Consider the following 16924-nt stretch of genomic DNA (forward strand, 5'->3'; position numbering starts at 1 on the left):
ATTTTTTCTTATTTATACACACAGTCCCAATCAGTATAGCAGTAGGGTAGTTGAGATGTTGCATTTTGAGGTAGGTAAGGTATGAGGCCAAAGCTTTTGAAGAAAGAGTGCATTTTTTAGGAGGTATAGGGATACAATTAATTTTGTAACCCTAGCAATTTAGTTTGCCATCAAGCAGAAATACTTGATTTCCTTTTTGTGGCATTTTGTCTGCTTTTTCGTGTCAAAAGGAGTTGCCATTTATGCTGCATTAGGTAAACTGCTAACAATTACTTCCTATATTCTGTTAACATATTTTCATTTGAAAAAATTCTGTCAATTATATATCAGCTCTGAAGTCATGTGCATTATCTTGGACTTTAGTTCTTTGTTCTTTGCACAATATCTTTATCTCCACTGTATGTTATTCACTAAATTAAAAGTATTTGGGTTGATGAACATGATTCTGAATTTTTTTGCTTTGAAAATACACAACCAAGATCTAATAGGAGAGTAAACATGCTGTATAATATCATTACTATAAATGGAAATATCCCTAAGGTCTGAAATAAAATATATTTGTGATTTGGGTACCTGTAGAGGAATGGAGGCAGTGGGTTGATCAACATTGATAACATGCAGCTGCGGTCTTGCTGCCACGGCAGTGGGTTGGTTGACATGGGTGATGTGCAGCTGTAGCTCGTTCCTGCTTTAGTAGTTAAATAGTAGGAAGAGGGGGTTGGATGGAGGAGGAGTAGTGGTTTGGCCTCTGGAGGAAGGAGCAACAGCATGGACAGTAGAGTCTGACCAACGGTGAAGACCTTGTTGAAGCTTATGAGCCTGCTTGTGCTGTGACAGGTACCTACAGTATGTGTGGGCACGTATAGGCGAGAAACATCCAGAAAGTCAGTTTTTAAAGAACTGATGTGCTGCATCATTCATTCATGTTATAAGTTGGTGTGTAGAAGTTTTGGATCTGTCAATTCATATAAATTATGAATGGCTTTGCAGAGTGTAACAAATATGTTTTGGCAATGGTGAGCATGAAGTGGTTTAAAAAAAAAAAAGAGAATGTATTTTCTGTTAAGTGTTCTGACTTTCCCTTAGTGTACTTATTTTCACTTTACTACCAGTTGAATGCTAACTCTGCCTGTGTGTTCTTTAATCAAGTGCCTAAATAAGGGAACAGGTACTTAGGTTCCCAGATTCTCTCTTCAGCTGATACAGTATTATGTTTTAATGATATATATTCAAATTCTCTGATTGTATATGTTGTCTTTTTGTGGTCATTTAGCCATCTGCATTCCAGAACTCATTTAATATTTCCTGATGGACAGGTGTCAAGTTAAGTCTTAAATGTATTTTCTGATAGCTAATCTGCAGCCTCACTTGGCAGCTTGCTACTGCGTTGTGTTCTTTTTACTGCCTGTAGGCTTGTGGTTCAATGATTAATGTTCCCTTAACTTCTGAAAGAGAAACACATTTGCTTGTTTTGTATATACTTGGGGTACAATTGTTCTGATATAATTATTGAAGACCCCCTTGCTTATTTCTAGCTAAAAGTCATGGGTCTTTTCCATGTTCTGTTCTGAGGCATTTGGCTGTACCTGATTCTGTTCTTACTAGCAGTGCCTTTTTTCTCTAGCATTGTTTTTCTGCATCTCACGGACTCAATATTCTTTCTTTGTTTTCCTTTGCTTTCTGAGATTTTCCCCAGTGTGGTTTGTTCATTTCCAACCCTTAATTTCTAGCAGACTATTTTAGTGGTATCTTGGGATTTTTCTATAGATAGCGGTGCTGTTTTCACTTTTGTAGGTGTGGGTTTCATCAACACAATAATGAGAACATTTAGCAAATGCGCCCCGGTGCAATATGGTTGTGTGATAAAGACGTTTGGTAAATACCTAAATCCTACCAGGTAGTTTAGAAGATACTTGGCCTAAAACAAGGCAGGATCAAGACACAATGGGTTTTCAGAAAAGTGAGTTCCAGCACTTAATTTCAGTTCTTGAAAAGCACTGCCTTTTTTGAATGAGTCAGGAGCAGCCTAGTTTTAAGCTAGATTTTCCCTGGCTGTTCACAATTCCAGGTGACTTTAAACATAGCCTATGCATGTACCTTTAGCAATACCGCATTTCAGGCTCTGCTTTGCTGTTTGTGAAGTTTTCCTCAGGCTGAAATTGTTGCAGGTCTTTGTGTGATAGCCCAGGGCAGGAGAAAGCAGCAGGGAACAGACACTTTCGAAGTGATGGCTTGGACCAGTTGTTGCTTCATCATTGTGTGTTATACTTAGGACTTGCTTCTCCTGAGCTAACTTAAATAAGGTGTGATGCAGCCTTAGTGTGCCCTATGTAACGTATAGTCATCAATGTCTCCTGTGTGCACAACCTCTCTGCAGGCTCGGCTTGCTGGAGCGCAGGTGGTATGGAGAACAGGGTAGAAATCCTGCGTGAGGACAGGTTTTCCTATTTTGGTTGTGGACAGTTCTGGGTCAGGAAATAAGTAATTGTACATTCAGTGTACTTAGAACTTTTTGTTGCTGTTAGGCTTTTTTTTTTTTTTGAGGGAAGAACAGAAAATACAGAGGCTATGATTATTTTTTTTTAAAACAGATCTGGAAATTGCCTCGAGTGATTATAGCCATTAGTGAACTGTAGCAAGAAGGACTTGAGTCCTTTTTTTTAAAAAAAAAAAAGAGGAGGCTGGAAAAGGGATAAAAAGCTGTCTGAGTTTATTAAACATAAATCTCTATAGATGAACCTGAAAAGTAGCTTTGAGAAGCTTTTTTTTTCTTGAGGCATGGGAAATCTTGGGGATTTAAAACCGTCTGGAGCTAAGTACTGCATAGATCGTAATTAGCTGAACTGAAGAAACTGTGATTTGATATTGATTTGGGATGGTAAAGAGAAGGCTAAAGGAAAGCTGTCAATGGGCTGTGTTTTGGGGGGGGGAAACCCCAGTGTATGTAGGACTGGAGGGAAACTCTGCTTAACGTTTCCATTTAAGACTTTGGCACCAAAAATGAGTGTGTGATGACACACAGAAGGTGTTTCTGAAGTGGGAAGGGATGAAAGTAAAATATAGGAAGAACTTGATAGTAAGGGTAAAGTAGTAAAAATGGGATGTAATTAAATGGCATGGTATTACAGGTCAGACAATTAGTAATGTGGAAACTCCTCAGCTGGAAGCAATGGAAGTGAAAAGCTTGGGAATATTAGTTTACACATTGCTGCCTTGATGTGATGAGATACTCTCCTAGCAGGTGTTGAACAAGCTGTTCTTGTGCAGGGAAGGGAGCAGGTGTCGTGGCCTGGGCGAGGAGCACTGGTGGGTGTTCCCTTGGGTTACCCTGTGCAGGTCTGGTTGTGCCTAAGGGTGAACTCAAACTGGAGTGAGGGAAAGCAGGGCTGCTAGGAAGCTGGGGAAACGGGGCAATGTTATCACTGATGCTTCAAAAACATAACTATTACTGGCTGGTCAAAATGCATAACTGGTATTGAAACTGGCCAGTGATCTTGCTAAAACTGCCTGTCCTTCTTTTCCTTCATGCAGATGTCTGTGTTGGGGTGCAGTAAGGGACCAGGTACTAAGGTCAGGAAGTTGGGAGCCAGCAGAGTGTGGTAACGCAGCCGTCTGGCAGGGCCCCACCAGCGGGGGCCAAGGGGCAGCCCTGGAGGCGGCAGCCAGCTTCAGCTGAGGGTCTCCATTGCTGGGCAGGTCTGTGGGGGGGGGGGGGCAGGTCTGAGGCCAGGCTGGGAGGTCAGGGTCAGTACCAGGGTCAGATATACCCCAGCAGCTGCCAAGCCAGTCAGTGGTGACAAGGCAGGTGTGAAGAGAGGCCAGGATGCCGGTCTGGAGCGGGGTCCCTGGCCAGGCAGGGCCATGGCTGCGATGCTGCTGCAGCATGGCACTGGGGGTCCCAGGTGAGTGCGGCGTAAGAAGGCACAGACTCGGGTTGTGGTGCAACCAGAGCCACTCCATTGCACAGAGAAGCTCATATTTATCTCTCTGAGCCCGGGTACAAATTCCAGCCGTATGTACCACCAGGCTCAGGGCAGAAACCATTCATCAGTTACATATAGCTATATATCACTACACCATGCAGACACCTATATGCTACTAGATAACCGTGTTTATCTTTCTTACTTTCCGTCACAATATCCAGCTGTTCTCTCATCTCCTGCCAGGTCAGACATTCTCCATCCTCCTCTCCTACACCATTCTCTATTCTCCTGTCCCACACTGGAGTCTCAGGTGAGAGCCTCCATTTAAAAGCAGCTCCTAAGAGAAGGGTAGCCCTCGAGAAGGCTTCTTCACAACAGCTTTTTTTCAAGAGTGTTCCTGCCAATGTGGGGCCCCAGGCAGGCGGACTCCCAAGAGCCAGGGGAATGCATGCAGGGGACTGGTGCTGCAAGTCTGTCTTAAAAGAAGTCTTCCTTGACCTCTCCGTGTTATGGTATCTGGCGCGTTTACAGCTGTCCCTTGGCTTAGGCAAGTGGCCAAGATTCACCCAGAGGAGTGATGCGTAGGGAGTGCTGGCAAACCCATCCACTTAAATGTTCCCACATAAGGCTGCTACATGAAAGTGTCCTTCAGAAATACTGCCTTGTCAGGGCCTGGCAGCACCCCCCACCACCCTTTGGAGGTCTGGCTGCTGGGGGATACAGGGCCAGCTTTGCTATGGCACAGCTGCAGGACCTTGAGAGGTCTCAGTGGATGCCTCCCCTGCTGAGGAGATGATTTAGAGGTTGGGTCCTCACTTTTGGTGTCTCCTTGAGCTGCCATGCCTGTGCCTGGGAGGCATGCTGTTGGTCCAGACGCTGATCTGCACATCTGACTCCCCAACTGACTTTGGACCTGCCTTGTTCCTTGGCTGTTGGCTGACCTCAGTTACCATCACTGGACCAGCCTGCCCTTGTGTCTCTGACGCTGCCTTTCACTTTTAACTTGAGCTTCTTGCTGTATCAGTTTTGGGGTGTCATCAGGAGGCAGGCCAGACGTTTTTGGTGTCAGAATAGAAAGACAAGAAAACTTTGATTTACATCCTCTACATGTCATTTCATGTACTATCCCCTTCTGATAACTCTCCCTTCTAAAATAAATCATTTTAATTTGTTTTCATGCTCTCTTTTTGTGAGGTTCTTTCCACCTTCCTTCTCAAGACAATCAGTCTCTCAGCTGTTGACCTCAGCAGTGATTGCCAGATTTAACATACGGAAATTTTTTATGTGATTACAAAGCAAAACAGCTGTGCTGGATTTTGGGGGGAGAAGGTATAAATCTTGACTTTTTAATGTCTAAGTCTAATACATAATAGAAGACTTGGGACAGGTCAAGGAGAGACTTCGCTTTGTCTGTGGACTAGATGACTTATCTGTAGTACATAAATCTGATAGTTTACAGCTTGTTGCTTGGGTTTTGTGGGTGGTTTTTTGTTTGTTTGCTTTTTCTTTAATCCCTTCTATCTCGTGCATTCCCTGAGTAAGATTCTTGCTTAGTTGCATGACCTGTCATTCAACTTTGTACTTAACAAAAATCCTTCACAACCACCCACCACCACCCCACCCCACCCCTATCATATTACTGTCTTTTCTTTTATTTAAAGGTTTAACCTGTCTGGTTTAGCCCCAGCAAAACCAGTACTGTCACTTTTCCAGTTTTCTAAGTTTTAGTTGATGCTTGTTTCTATTCTGTCTTAATAGTACAAGAAAATAAACAACAGTTTAGAAAACTCTGACCTTGTTTTGTAAAACTGGGAGGTTGAGTTGTTCAAGAGTGAGGCTGGACAAAAGAGCAGAGATACTTTGCACTGGAGAAATTTACTCAGCCTGGAAAAAAAAAATTAGATGACCTGTTGCAATTGCACTACCACATTGTATTCAATTATGCCACAGTGATCAAAACAAACTTCCACTTGGTCTTCTTCAGGGGGATCAACTATTATCACACCAGTCAGGAGAGGAACATGAGGAAGAGCTGGCTGTTTTCTTCACATTTATAACCCACTTGGGGGGAAGAAGGGAAGGAAAATCCTTGCAAATCGCTTCACATCCGGGGGGGGGGGGGGGGAACCCAAACACCATGTTTTGGGGTTCATTTATAACAGCAAGAGTTAAATTTAGAAGCCAATTCTTTGCCTGAATGGACGTTCAGAAGAAAAGCCACTGCGTTCCCACAGCTGCCAATGTGTTTTGTGACCGTGTCAAGGTCTGAGCAAGGAAAGGTTTGGGGCACTTCTTGTTGTGTGGCCTTAACTTAGTAAAATCAGACAATTTAGTACATGTGCTTGGGATTGCCATTCTCCTGTATGCTGTACTTCTTCCTGTTGCACTCTGCTCTTGGGAATGTATGCTTACCGGGGATTTCAGTCAGCATGGCAAACTTCAGGTATTTCTTTCTAGAAACCTAAAGCAGTGTAGTAACTATCGGTGTCACTAAATTCGCTAAGTGTTTAATTCCTGGTTTAATGAATATAATATTTGGTTTTTATCAACATCTTTTTATTCTTACCTAATTGAGAACCTAAAGGTTTTACAGGATGGGTACCAGCTACAGTAATTTTTATTCTGTTATACAAAAGGTGCTTTCAATTTGCATTTTAACTCCAGTTCTGCTTTAACACTGATAATGTGCAAAGCCCAGTGATATTATTACACTTTGACACTGAATTACCAGATAAATGACTTGTCAGAGTTCATTTATGTTTCTGAACGTTTGGCAAAGAGTGACAGCTGCATAGAGCTTATAATTCAGTGATGTATTATCTCAATGAAATAAAGTAGCTTCCCCTGAAAAATATATGCAAAACAAAATCTTGGGGGTCTAGATAAGGTGGGTTTTGATTCAAAATGAGATTCTGTGCCAAATAAGAGGATTAGTTCTAGAAGTCAGATAATGCCAGAGGAAAGGAGATACAATGACTTGTCTCCTTTTGAGTAAAGAGCAGAATTTTGGATGAACGTCAGGCACCTGCACTGGAAAAAGTTTTCTACCCTTTAAAATGGAAAAAGAACTAGGTTATTGATATTGTTTAAATTCAGTTTAGAGTATTCTGGTTTCCATTTTTTTTATATGCGTGATCTCTGCACTCTGCCAATCAAAGTGATGTGACTTTTTCAAAATACCTGAGAAAAATTGAGGATAGCAAGTAATTTAAAAACACCTGATAACATACTGATGCAAAATAAAACCTCTGTATTTCGAATTCAATCTCTTAAATGTGGGGGAGATGTGTTTGTGTTAACTTCCAGAAAAAAGAAGAGTAGCAGAAACTAAAGCAGACCCTGCTGCCTCTCCTGGTCCTTCTGGCTTCATTTCTTCTATTGGCCCAGGATTATTTTGCCAAAACTGCTATGTGCAATGCACATCGGGATTTTAACATTTCTTGACTTTGCCCCTTGTGAGATGGAAAAAATGAACTAAGCTGTCCTTGTTCCCTTTCTGCCAGTACTAAATGTAACGGGAGGTCAAGTTGCAGCTGCCAGTGCTGGAGGGCAGCCCTGGTGCTGTGATGTGTGGCTGTGGGTCAGACCCAGGTGGGCAAGAGTGAGGGGGACCTTCTCTCCCTTCACCAGCTCCAGTGGGGCCAAGTACCTGTCTGAGCTAGACCTGCTGCCTTGGTCTGCTGTCTCAGGCCCACCTCATCACCAGGGTCTTTCCTGGTAATCCGTGGGCTGCTGGCCAGCCCTGGCTGCCATTGCTGGACCTGTTACAGGAGGATTGAATACAGGATAAGTTTAATCTTAAGAATTTAGAAGCAGTCATGCATCCTAGGTTGGAACAGTATGTGTTAAGGTACCTTCATTGTTTGAAACTAATCTTTGTATACTTGTAAGCAATAAATTCAGGTTCTAACAAAAGGGTAAGCCTGAAGGATGAAGGAAAACCAGCCCAAGACCATTGATTCCAGGCCAAGAAAGAGTAAGAGACTGAGACAACCTGATTTAAGACCATATATAGGGGCTACAAAGGAGAACTCTAGCCAACTGAATAAAGGAGCGGGCAAATTTGCAGACCTGCCAGACCACTGAAGACCCCCGCTTTGGACAACTGGACATGCACAAGGGGGAAGGCAAATATTATAAACAGTCTTGGGTAATCTCATTGATATGTATGCATTTCCCAGGAAATTTGTTAAATACGTATACATGGTCTGCATGAAAGTGCTACCTAAGAGAAGGAAGCTATGTGTGTTAGGTGGAGCGATCCCCTACGCATCCAGCACTGCGATAAAGAATGCCTGCTTCTTAACGCTACATTGGTGTTAAGGAGTTTCATATTCCCAGTCTTGGTGACAGACCTGCTCTCCCTTTTTTGGTCCAGTACAGCTGCTGCCCTGCTGGGCTCCCAGATCTGTGACCTCTGCAGAGCAAGCAGCCTGTGCTGCCTCTGACCGTCAGGTCCTAGCTGGTCTCCTTTATGGTGGTCGTTGGTTTACCTTTATTGTCCTTTCTGGATGTTGCAGCTGTCATCTGAAATAAAATATGAAAAGGTTTCTTTTTGGCTTATTTATTCCAGCCTAGTAGTGCAACAGAATGAAATGGTACTACCAATGCTGTTAAACTTTTAGATGCCATTCCCCATCCCTTAGGATGGGAGAATAGTGCTGCTGATGTTTTTTTAACTACTCGCCCCCCCAGTTGCAAACTCACGTTAATATAATCTTTTACTTCTTTACCTACTATAAATGCTCTTCTAATGCCGGATTGCCAGACGGTATTATTGTCTGATTACTGGATATTCAGCCTGAACTATTTTAATTTGCCAAAAGAATTTTATAATTATGTATATTCATCAGTTCAATTCATGAAGGACAATGTGTGGCATACAGGAAATTAGAGCTCCTGAGATAAGAAACTCTCCCACCCTACACCTAGCAACTGTGTAATTAGAAGTGCTCATTTAGTGGATCAGTTCTCAATTAGCCGTTAAGTGTAAGTATTTGAGTTAGATATGTTCCTTTGTCTAACGTGACTGAACATAATTTAACTAGAGTATGTGGGATGTGGGCTACTGAAGGCAAACTGACAGATGACACTTCTTGTAAATTGTATTTCTGAATATGAAACTTTGTACGTGTAGTCCATGTTTATTCTGAAAGGGAGCTGGAAAGTAAGTAGCAGAGCTAGGACTATATAACATTCTGTAGGGAATACTTCCAGGGATGTGCTGTACAGTTTCAATTCACTATAATGAGGTTTTGTTGTAATAAATACACATAGTAAATTGCATAGGAGGTATCAGACAGGATTGATGGTGGCTATAATGAAGTTCTGTTTATGGATAGGTACATAAAAAGGATCAGATACTGTCAGTGCCTAATTCAGGTACCCTGCTGTTAAAAGAAAATATGTCTCAAAGAGTCTGACCACTGGAAAAAAAGGAGTCCACAGTATAAACCTGTTTGTGTGTGCATGATGTGGGTTTTCTGTCTGTTTGGGTTTTTTTACCCTCTTACTGTACCTATGGGTTATTTTGTTAATATTGCCACTATCTGGCAGAGCCTGACATTAGCTGTTTTAGTATTTTAAACTGTAACACTTGCTAATACCTTGTACTTGACTACTTTCAGTCTTGATTTCTAAATATTCTGAACACCAAATAAATGTCATTGGTGGAAAGCTGAGCTTTACTGATACAGAAGCAGTTCTGCAAAGGAGGCTAGAGGGTGAATTTATAACACGCTCATGACTGTCGTTTTGTTTGGGGTGTTTTTTTGTAGAGAATAGTAAAGGTAGTGTTTACTGAAGGTAATAGGATGGGTACAATCTTTTCAGCTTTAGGAGAACTTGAGCACCACTGGTCTATAAAATTGGAGGTTTGTTTAAAGGTAAACACGTGAGGGTTGAACAGCTGGTGCTGTAGACTGCCCTCAAGCAAATCAGACTGATTTGGGGTGATGTGGGTTGCCTTGTTCCTTGCTTGCAGGCTCCTTCTTGCAGTTCAGGCAGGTCCAAAGACATTAATTTAGACTTCTCTTATAATCCTTATTGTCCTTGGGGATGTGTACTAATCTTTTATAGCTGTCTGGTTGCTAATCTATTAATCTTATTTGTAAATGTGTTAAATATTGGACTGCGCCTTATCTATAGCAACCTTATCACAAAATTCAGGCAACACCAGGTATAACATGAAGTGTTGGGTAATGCATTTAACGGGCAAAATCAGCACCTGTGTTGCTATTACATATGTATGATTTTTTTAGAATTTTCAATGTCAGTTTCAAATGTTAAAACAGATGTTTATGTCCATGAGATCAGCTTTCAGACCTACAGTGAGAAAGTCCATCTTAGAAAATGCAGCAAACCATTCTATCCCCTCTCCTCTTGTTACCAGTGTTCCGCTGTTTATACCACCTGCTTTTTCTCTCTGATATTTTTGACTTTTAGTATAATCAAACTAAACCTACCACAGCTCTTCTCAGTTGGAAAATGCTGCTTCTGTTTAAGAAGTAAAAAGCTGATTCCTACTCCCCAGTTATATGAATTGACCTAGCAAGAGAGACCTCCTTACTTCAGACAGAGGTACTCATCGTAGGTGAAGAGTAATGAATACAACAGTAAGTTATACATTCACACTGTGTCTTTCTCTGCATAACACCAGACTTTCAGGGTGAAATCAAGTGAGCCTGAGGCAGCAGGAGTGTGCCTGGTGTTCTGGGGGTCAGTAAATCTTGAGGCAGGTTGCTTGGTGGCACTCAATGCCTCCAGTCGTAGGGTGTGCGTGGCAACAGTTCAGACTCATCTCTTACGGCGATGATATTAGATTGCCTCGCCTAATACAAGGACGATGCATTTCTCATCTAGAGCTATGTAATAGCAAGGGAGGGTTTGTGATGTACAAAAATACATGGGCATTTTGGTTCGATACACTTGTCTTTTTGATAAAAAAACTGAATTGCATGAAAGGATGTAATGCCTGAGGTACTGTTTAAATCTTGGAATTATGCCCAGTTACGTTCTTTGCTCCAAACCTCCCCTCATCACTTAGTTTAAACCCAAGATTTTAAAGTAGGGGTTTTTTTCCACATTCTTTTCATACCATAGATATAAAGCAGAATAATTAAGCTTTTTACTGGTCATTTGCTCTTGTTTTGCACAGATCTATTTTGGCTAAGTGGCTTTCAAGTGTATATAAAGAATGATAAGATAAGCTTTTTCTTGAGCACTTAACCTATAAACCATTTGTCTGTGAAATGTAATGTTGGTTTCCCATAAACCTCTTTTAAAACTCACTGATTGCTTAAAAGCAGTAGGATAAAGTAGGGCACAGTGTAATATTCCTAAATAGGCTTGTCAGCGCTGTAGGAAATGTGATAATTTTGAAATCAGACCTTCAGTTCTGCTTATTTGTGTTTTTCATTAACATGTCCAAAGACACATTCTGTTGTATTGGGGCTGGGGATACAGGTAAGGTTTATGCTCATCTTTACATGATTAATAACCCTCTCGCTCTCTGTTTCCGTTATGACTCCTCTTGGAAGCCTTCTATATGATTTTTCTTCTCTTGCTTTGTTTCTGTGGCCTTGTGGGTGTAGGTGTACATCTCTCCACTGTTGTCCACAGAGTAATTTCCTTTCTTCTTCCTGCGCCATGTTCTAGTATATAGTCATACTGATTTCGTATTAGAAAGTAAATGTTGTTTCATGTACATGAACACTAGTTCAAAAACTGTATTTTCATTATAAACAAACACATCATAATCAGTTTAACTGTTCTTTTTGCACATGGAATATTTGAGATTAGATAGCGATTCCAATTTATTAGATTTGTTTGAAATCATCTTTCTTGCCAAATTATTTAGTGATTTGAATAGGACTTCTGAAAGATCTGGTTTGCAAGTCCCAGATTTTTCTCGCAATCTGGGGATAGTTTAGTAATAAATGTGGCACATATTAATTCTGTTTGTAAAAAAAAAAAAAATAAAATAAAATAAATTGGTGAAAACCCAATGAAAAAGGAATGCAAAAAGGATGAAATGGCATTATCTTTAAACCCATGGGGTACTTGCATCATTTTTCACTATACAACTCAAATAATTAAGAGGTTTGTTGCGTGGTTGTGCAAAGCAAGGATGGATTGCTTTTCCCTTGGGACTATTCCTTTGTGTAATTACCCATCAACAGGGCTAAGCCATAGTATCTGGATGTCATCATGTAAATGCTGTTTTCCATCTGGGTGTTGATGACACAAGATGTTTCATTGTAAAATTGTGCCTTTCCATGTTCACCTGTTTTAGTTACTCTCTTTCAATCTGTGTGAGGTGTCATGCTTTTAAAGAGTAATTCAGAGAGTGTATGTCAAAACTTTTTTATTATTATTCCCAGAATGCGTCACTACGTGGAAGGGTGGAAGCATATGGTTATGTAGCCTTTATGAACATGTAGCTTAAGAGTTCTTTTGTGATAAATCTGATTCATGGCACTTAGAGAATTGTGGGCATGTTGCAGCCCCCTGTACTGAAGGTCACCCTTCAGACAACTCTGAATCTTGTAAGACGGCAGAGGCAAGCTGGAGTCCCACGCCTCTGGCTCTAACCTCGTTGGGAGCCCTGTTCCAGTACTGCTCGTCCAGGCTTGCATGTCTGGCTTGGCAAATTGGAGTCAGGTTCAAAAGAGACTGAACATTTGAAAACAATAGTTATCTATAACTTTCCTCACAGGCTACAGAATGTTTATCAAGGATGAAAGTTACCGATATGCATATTTTAGAAAGCAGTTAGTCAGGTACCTGGGCTTAAGGGTAAGAAGTCTGTAACATGTAACAGCTAAGAGAGACGCGGTTTTCAATTCATCTGAAAATGTATGGTAATTCTGCAACCTTCATTATGGCAATTTCACCACGGGGGAAAATCTCTCATTTTATGAGCATTGACATGCTTTGATTAAAATTATAAACATAATCTTATATTATAAACATAACATATATAAACAAAATTATAAAGAAGTGATTTTTTTCCACATTAAAAGCATGTGGAGAATCTGCAGGGGGGTTGAGGACCTTTTTTAATAGATGAATAAACCTTTTTTTACTAGAACTTCTTAATGAAGATGTTATATCTTAAGTCTAAAAATTAACTTGAACTCTAGTTACCTTTACACTTGCCAGAAAAGCATATAGACTTCAGCTTCCACAAAACAAATTCTTGTGTACTTGAAAGTATAGAGACAACTTTTTTTCCCTATGACTTGAGAGCAGGGTTGGATCCTCACAGAAGAATCTCAAAGGTGAGATCAGTTAATGTCTGGGTAGGTTTTAATCCCTGATTTAGTAAGCGTGGTATGATGTAAATGTCTGCCTGTGTCTTTCTGAATTGCACATCACTGTCCTCTTTGGTTTGACTTCATCTAACTTTATTTTTCTGGGGAGTATTTGGCTTCTGGAGGTGGCTTATGTACTTGAATGTATTGTATGTACTGAATAAATTAGTTAAACAGCAGTCCTAATACAGTAGTGTTACCTTCTTGCAGTTTATAAGCTAATGCAAAAGGACTAAATTTTCAGTTGTTACACAGAGTGGTGAAGAGAGGCTAAGATTTTTTAGGAGCTGCCGCTGTTTAATGAGGAATGAAGGAACAGAAGCTGGCATTCTGAGGAGCGGGGCTGCTGCTAGTGACTGCATTGACAATGATTTTACAATCGGGTGTATTTTTTCCCTTGCCCAATAAAAAAAAATAAAATTTGAGTCACTCAAATTTAGAGGATAATATTTTTGTCAATAAAATTTTAAACTTTAAATTTGCAGTAGAAAAGTCTACAGTTCAGACTTGATCATTCCAGAAAATCTTGTGAGTTTTTTTCAGATTACTGTAGGCAGATAAGTTGTAATGATGCATTGCAGTTCTTGGCCACAAAAGCTGTCAGTAAACAAATCTGAAGTGCTGAATTTTAAAAAAATAAAATAAATAAAATCTTTCCTACATTAATGTATATTGGTCACTTGTATGGCTGTAATAGGCACACAGTCATGCTATATGGCCAACATTTGATAATGGTATGTATTTTGAATTTTAAAAATTAGTAACAAAAAGCAATGTTTCTCAGTTTCTAAAATCTAGCACTGATACATCCCCTTCTAAGCTGATACTGATATGGAGAAATAATGTGAAATGGGGATAATGGACATGGATTGTGATTGTATGTGTCTGCTTAAGGAATGTGGGTATGGTGACTAGTCATGGGTGCGGTGACAACCACAGTTTTGAGAAGACGCCTGCCCCTCTTCCTCTAACAAAGGGGAGACGGGGAGACGCCTGCCCCTCTTCCTCTAACAAAGGGGAGACGGGGAGACGCCTGCCCCTCTTCCTCTAACAAAGGGGCTATTTAAAAGAGAATAAGAAAAGATGAGAGACATTCAAATGCTATCTAGAGGGAGGGAGTGCTAAGTCTCCTTGCTGGAAAAGATCGGGCGGTCACAATCACCTGAAGAGGATCGGGCGGTCACAATCACCTGAAGAGGATCGGGCGGTCACAATCACCTGAAGAGGATCGGGCGGTCACAAGGACATGAATCACCTACAAACCTGCAAGACCACCACATTCCAGGAAACGGACTGATAAGCTAATTAACATACGAAGCGGGGTTTAGGTAACGAATATGTATAGGCGTTAATTGAATATTCATTTGTTCATTGTATAAATGTGAGATGGTTCGTCACTTCGGGTATGCACGCTTGTGGAGGAGCGATCCCCCGTGCATCTGCGCGCAATAAACATACCTACTTTATAACTTTCGAGTTATAGAGTCTAATTCCGCACGTCAATACACTCTTGCAAAACACTCATTTAATTATAACTGCATTTTGATTAGAATGGCATTATTTTCTCTCTTTCCAAATGAGGACTTCCTGAAAATATTCAAGTAGTATCTTGGGGAGAAAGACGAAACAAATCCAGAGCAGTTGAGGGAAGTTGGGAAACACATTGCATTTTTTACCCTCTCTGCAGTAGTTGTGCCACTGGCTAAAAGGAATTTTGAGCATCAGGTAATCCAAGTGTAATGGCCTGTGATTTCTGGCTTCCCAGTAACATAGTTGAAGCTATGGAATGATGCCAAAATGACACAGAGTAACTGCTCAGAGATGAATTTTGTCTTTAAGCAGCAAAGGTATTTATTTTGTGCAACATTGGGAAGCTAGCCGATTTGTACCAGACAAACTAGCTCCAAAGTTTTCAGTGAAAAGTTAGGTATTTTATACAGTTTTTGAGAGAGGTTACAGCTTTACATACGTATTCATTTGATTTTGACACTTAATCATTCTATTTGTAAGTAATAGGTGGGATCTAGGTGGAGTAAACCTTTCAACTTTCTTTGTTCAATGATTTCTTGACCCATGGTCTCCTTATCTCCTTCAGGTGCCCACCTTATCTTTTCTAATTATTCAGAGTACATTCCTTTAACATCGTCAGTGGGACCTTTTTTAATTATTCAGAGTACATTCTTTTCTCAACACAAACAGAGCATCACCCAGAGCATTGTACCAAACTCATCCTGACTAATCTTTTTAAGACCTTGCTCTGTTTCAGGACCTCTAGAGATCTGAGATCCAGAAGAGAAGTAGGTGGAGTCAGTAGTGGAAGGGGTAAATTAAAGGCAACTGAAAGACCTAGCATCAACTTTGAAAACTTCCTTGCATAGGAAAACAGAGAAAATGTGAATCTGGAGAAAGAAAAGCAGGAGAGTGAAGGACTTGCAACTTAGTGTGGATCTGTGGAAACTTGATATTTTTCTAAAACTTACCCATCTTGATTCCGGGATGCAAGGTATGGATCTATCAACTGTTCAAGAGCAGAAAGGAAAGCATAAAAGATCTAAGCCCCTGAATACATCAATTCCTTGGATAGATGGCTATTATGATAAAACTTAGAGTGAAGTCAGAGAAGTGGGAAGAGTTTGATAACCAAAGAACTCCCATCTGTCCATGAGAAAGGTGAGGTGGGATTACTTCCATGGTTCAGTAAGAGAAATTTTGGAGATGTTTAAAACTTGGAGAATTATTAATGGTGGAGCTCTGTCTCTGGAGAAATACAGCCTGTCCCATAGCTGACTATTCTAGTAAGTGGGTTTTTTTCCACACCTCCAGGTCACCTTCCACACCTTTTGAAATCCTACCAAATAATTGATATCTATAAAACGTAGGAAGAAAAAACATGGAAATAGATGGACACTCTTTACGCTATGACTAAGGTAGTTTTAACTTGTTATTGCAGAGTCTTGAACAGATCACATTGCTTTGAACAAAGTACTTGGCTGGATTCGGGCTAATAGTTAAGCAGAGGGCTTTTAATGGCTATAGCAAAAATATCAAAGTACAGCCTGATTTTAAAATAATTAAAAATAACACCCCCTCAAATTAGTTTTTAGTGTTTGGTAGTACCTACCATTAAAGAAGTCTAATCCTGTCATGTTTAGAACTTTAAAGTCTTCACAGGTATGCTGATGGATTAGATAACTGTCATTATTCCAAGCTAATGAACAATGGCTTTGCTATTAAAGCTCACTGGGATGGCGTACGTGTTACTGTGGCCACAGCCGTATGCTTCCCGTCCTGACTCTGTCTGGTGCCTGGCCAGAATGCACAGGGAGAAACTGAGGTCACACGGATGACTCCGATCACCCTGCTCTTATTATTTAGAAATTGTGCTCTCTTGAATAAAACACCATAAACTATCAACTATATGGGTGTACTGTGTGTGCATTTGACACATTGTTTTCCTCTTTAAGGGTGTCAGAAAAGCATAGATTTGTATGAAAAAGAAAGTTGTTTTTTACTGGAAAAAACACTGAAGCTTGCAGGCAAAACACCTAGTAGTTTCTGATGCTATGTGCCTTTTTCTTTTTCTTTGCAACGGTAAGCTTTGACTCAACATTTTAAAAATCACCCTCCCCATACTAAAGATCCACTTTCCCTGAATGATTCCTATGACACTTTCCTGAATGCTAACAA

The sequence above is a fragment of the Falco cherrug genome, chromosome 2, assembly GCF_023634085.1.
Source record: "Falco cherrug isolate bFalChe1 chromosome 2, bFalChe1.pri, whole genome shotgun sequence".
Lineage (NCBI taxonomy): Eukaryota > Metazoa > Chordata > Aves > Falconiformes > Falconidae > Falco > Falco cherrug.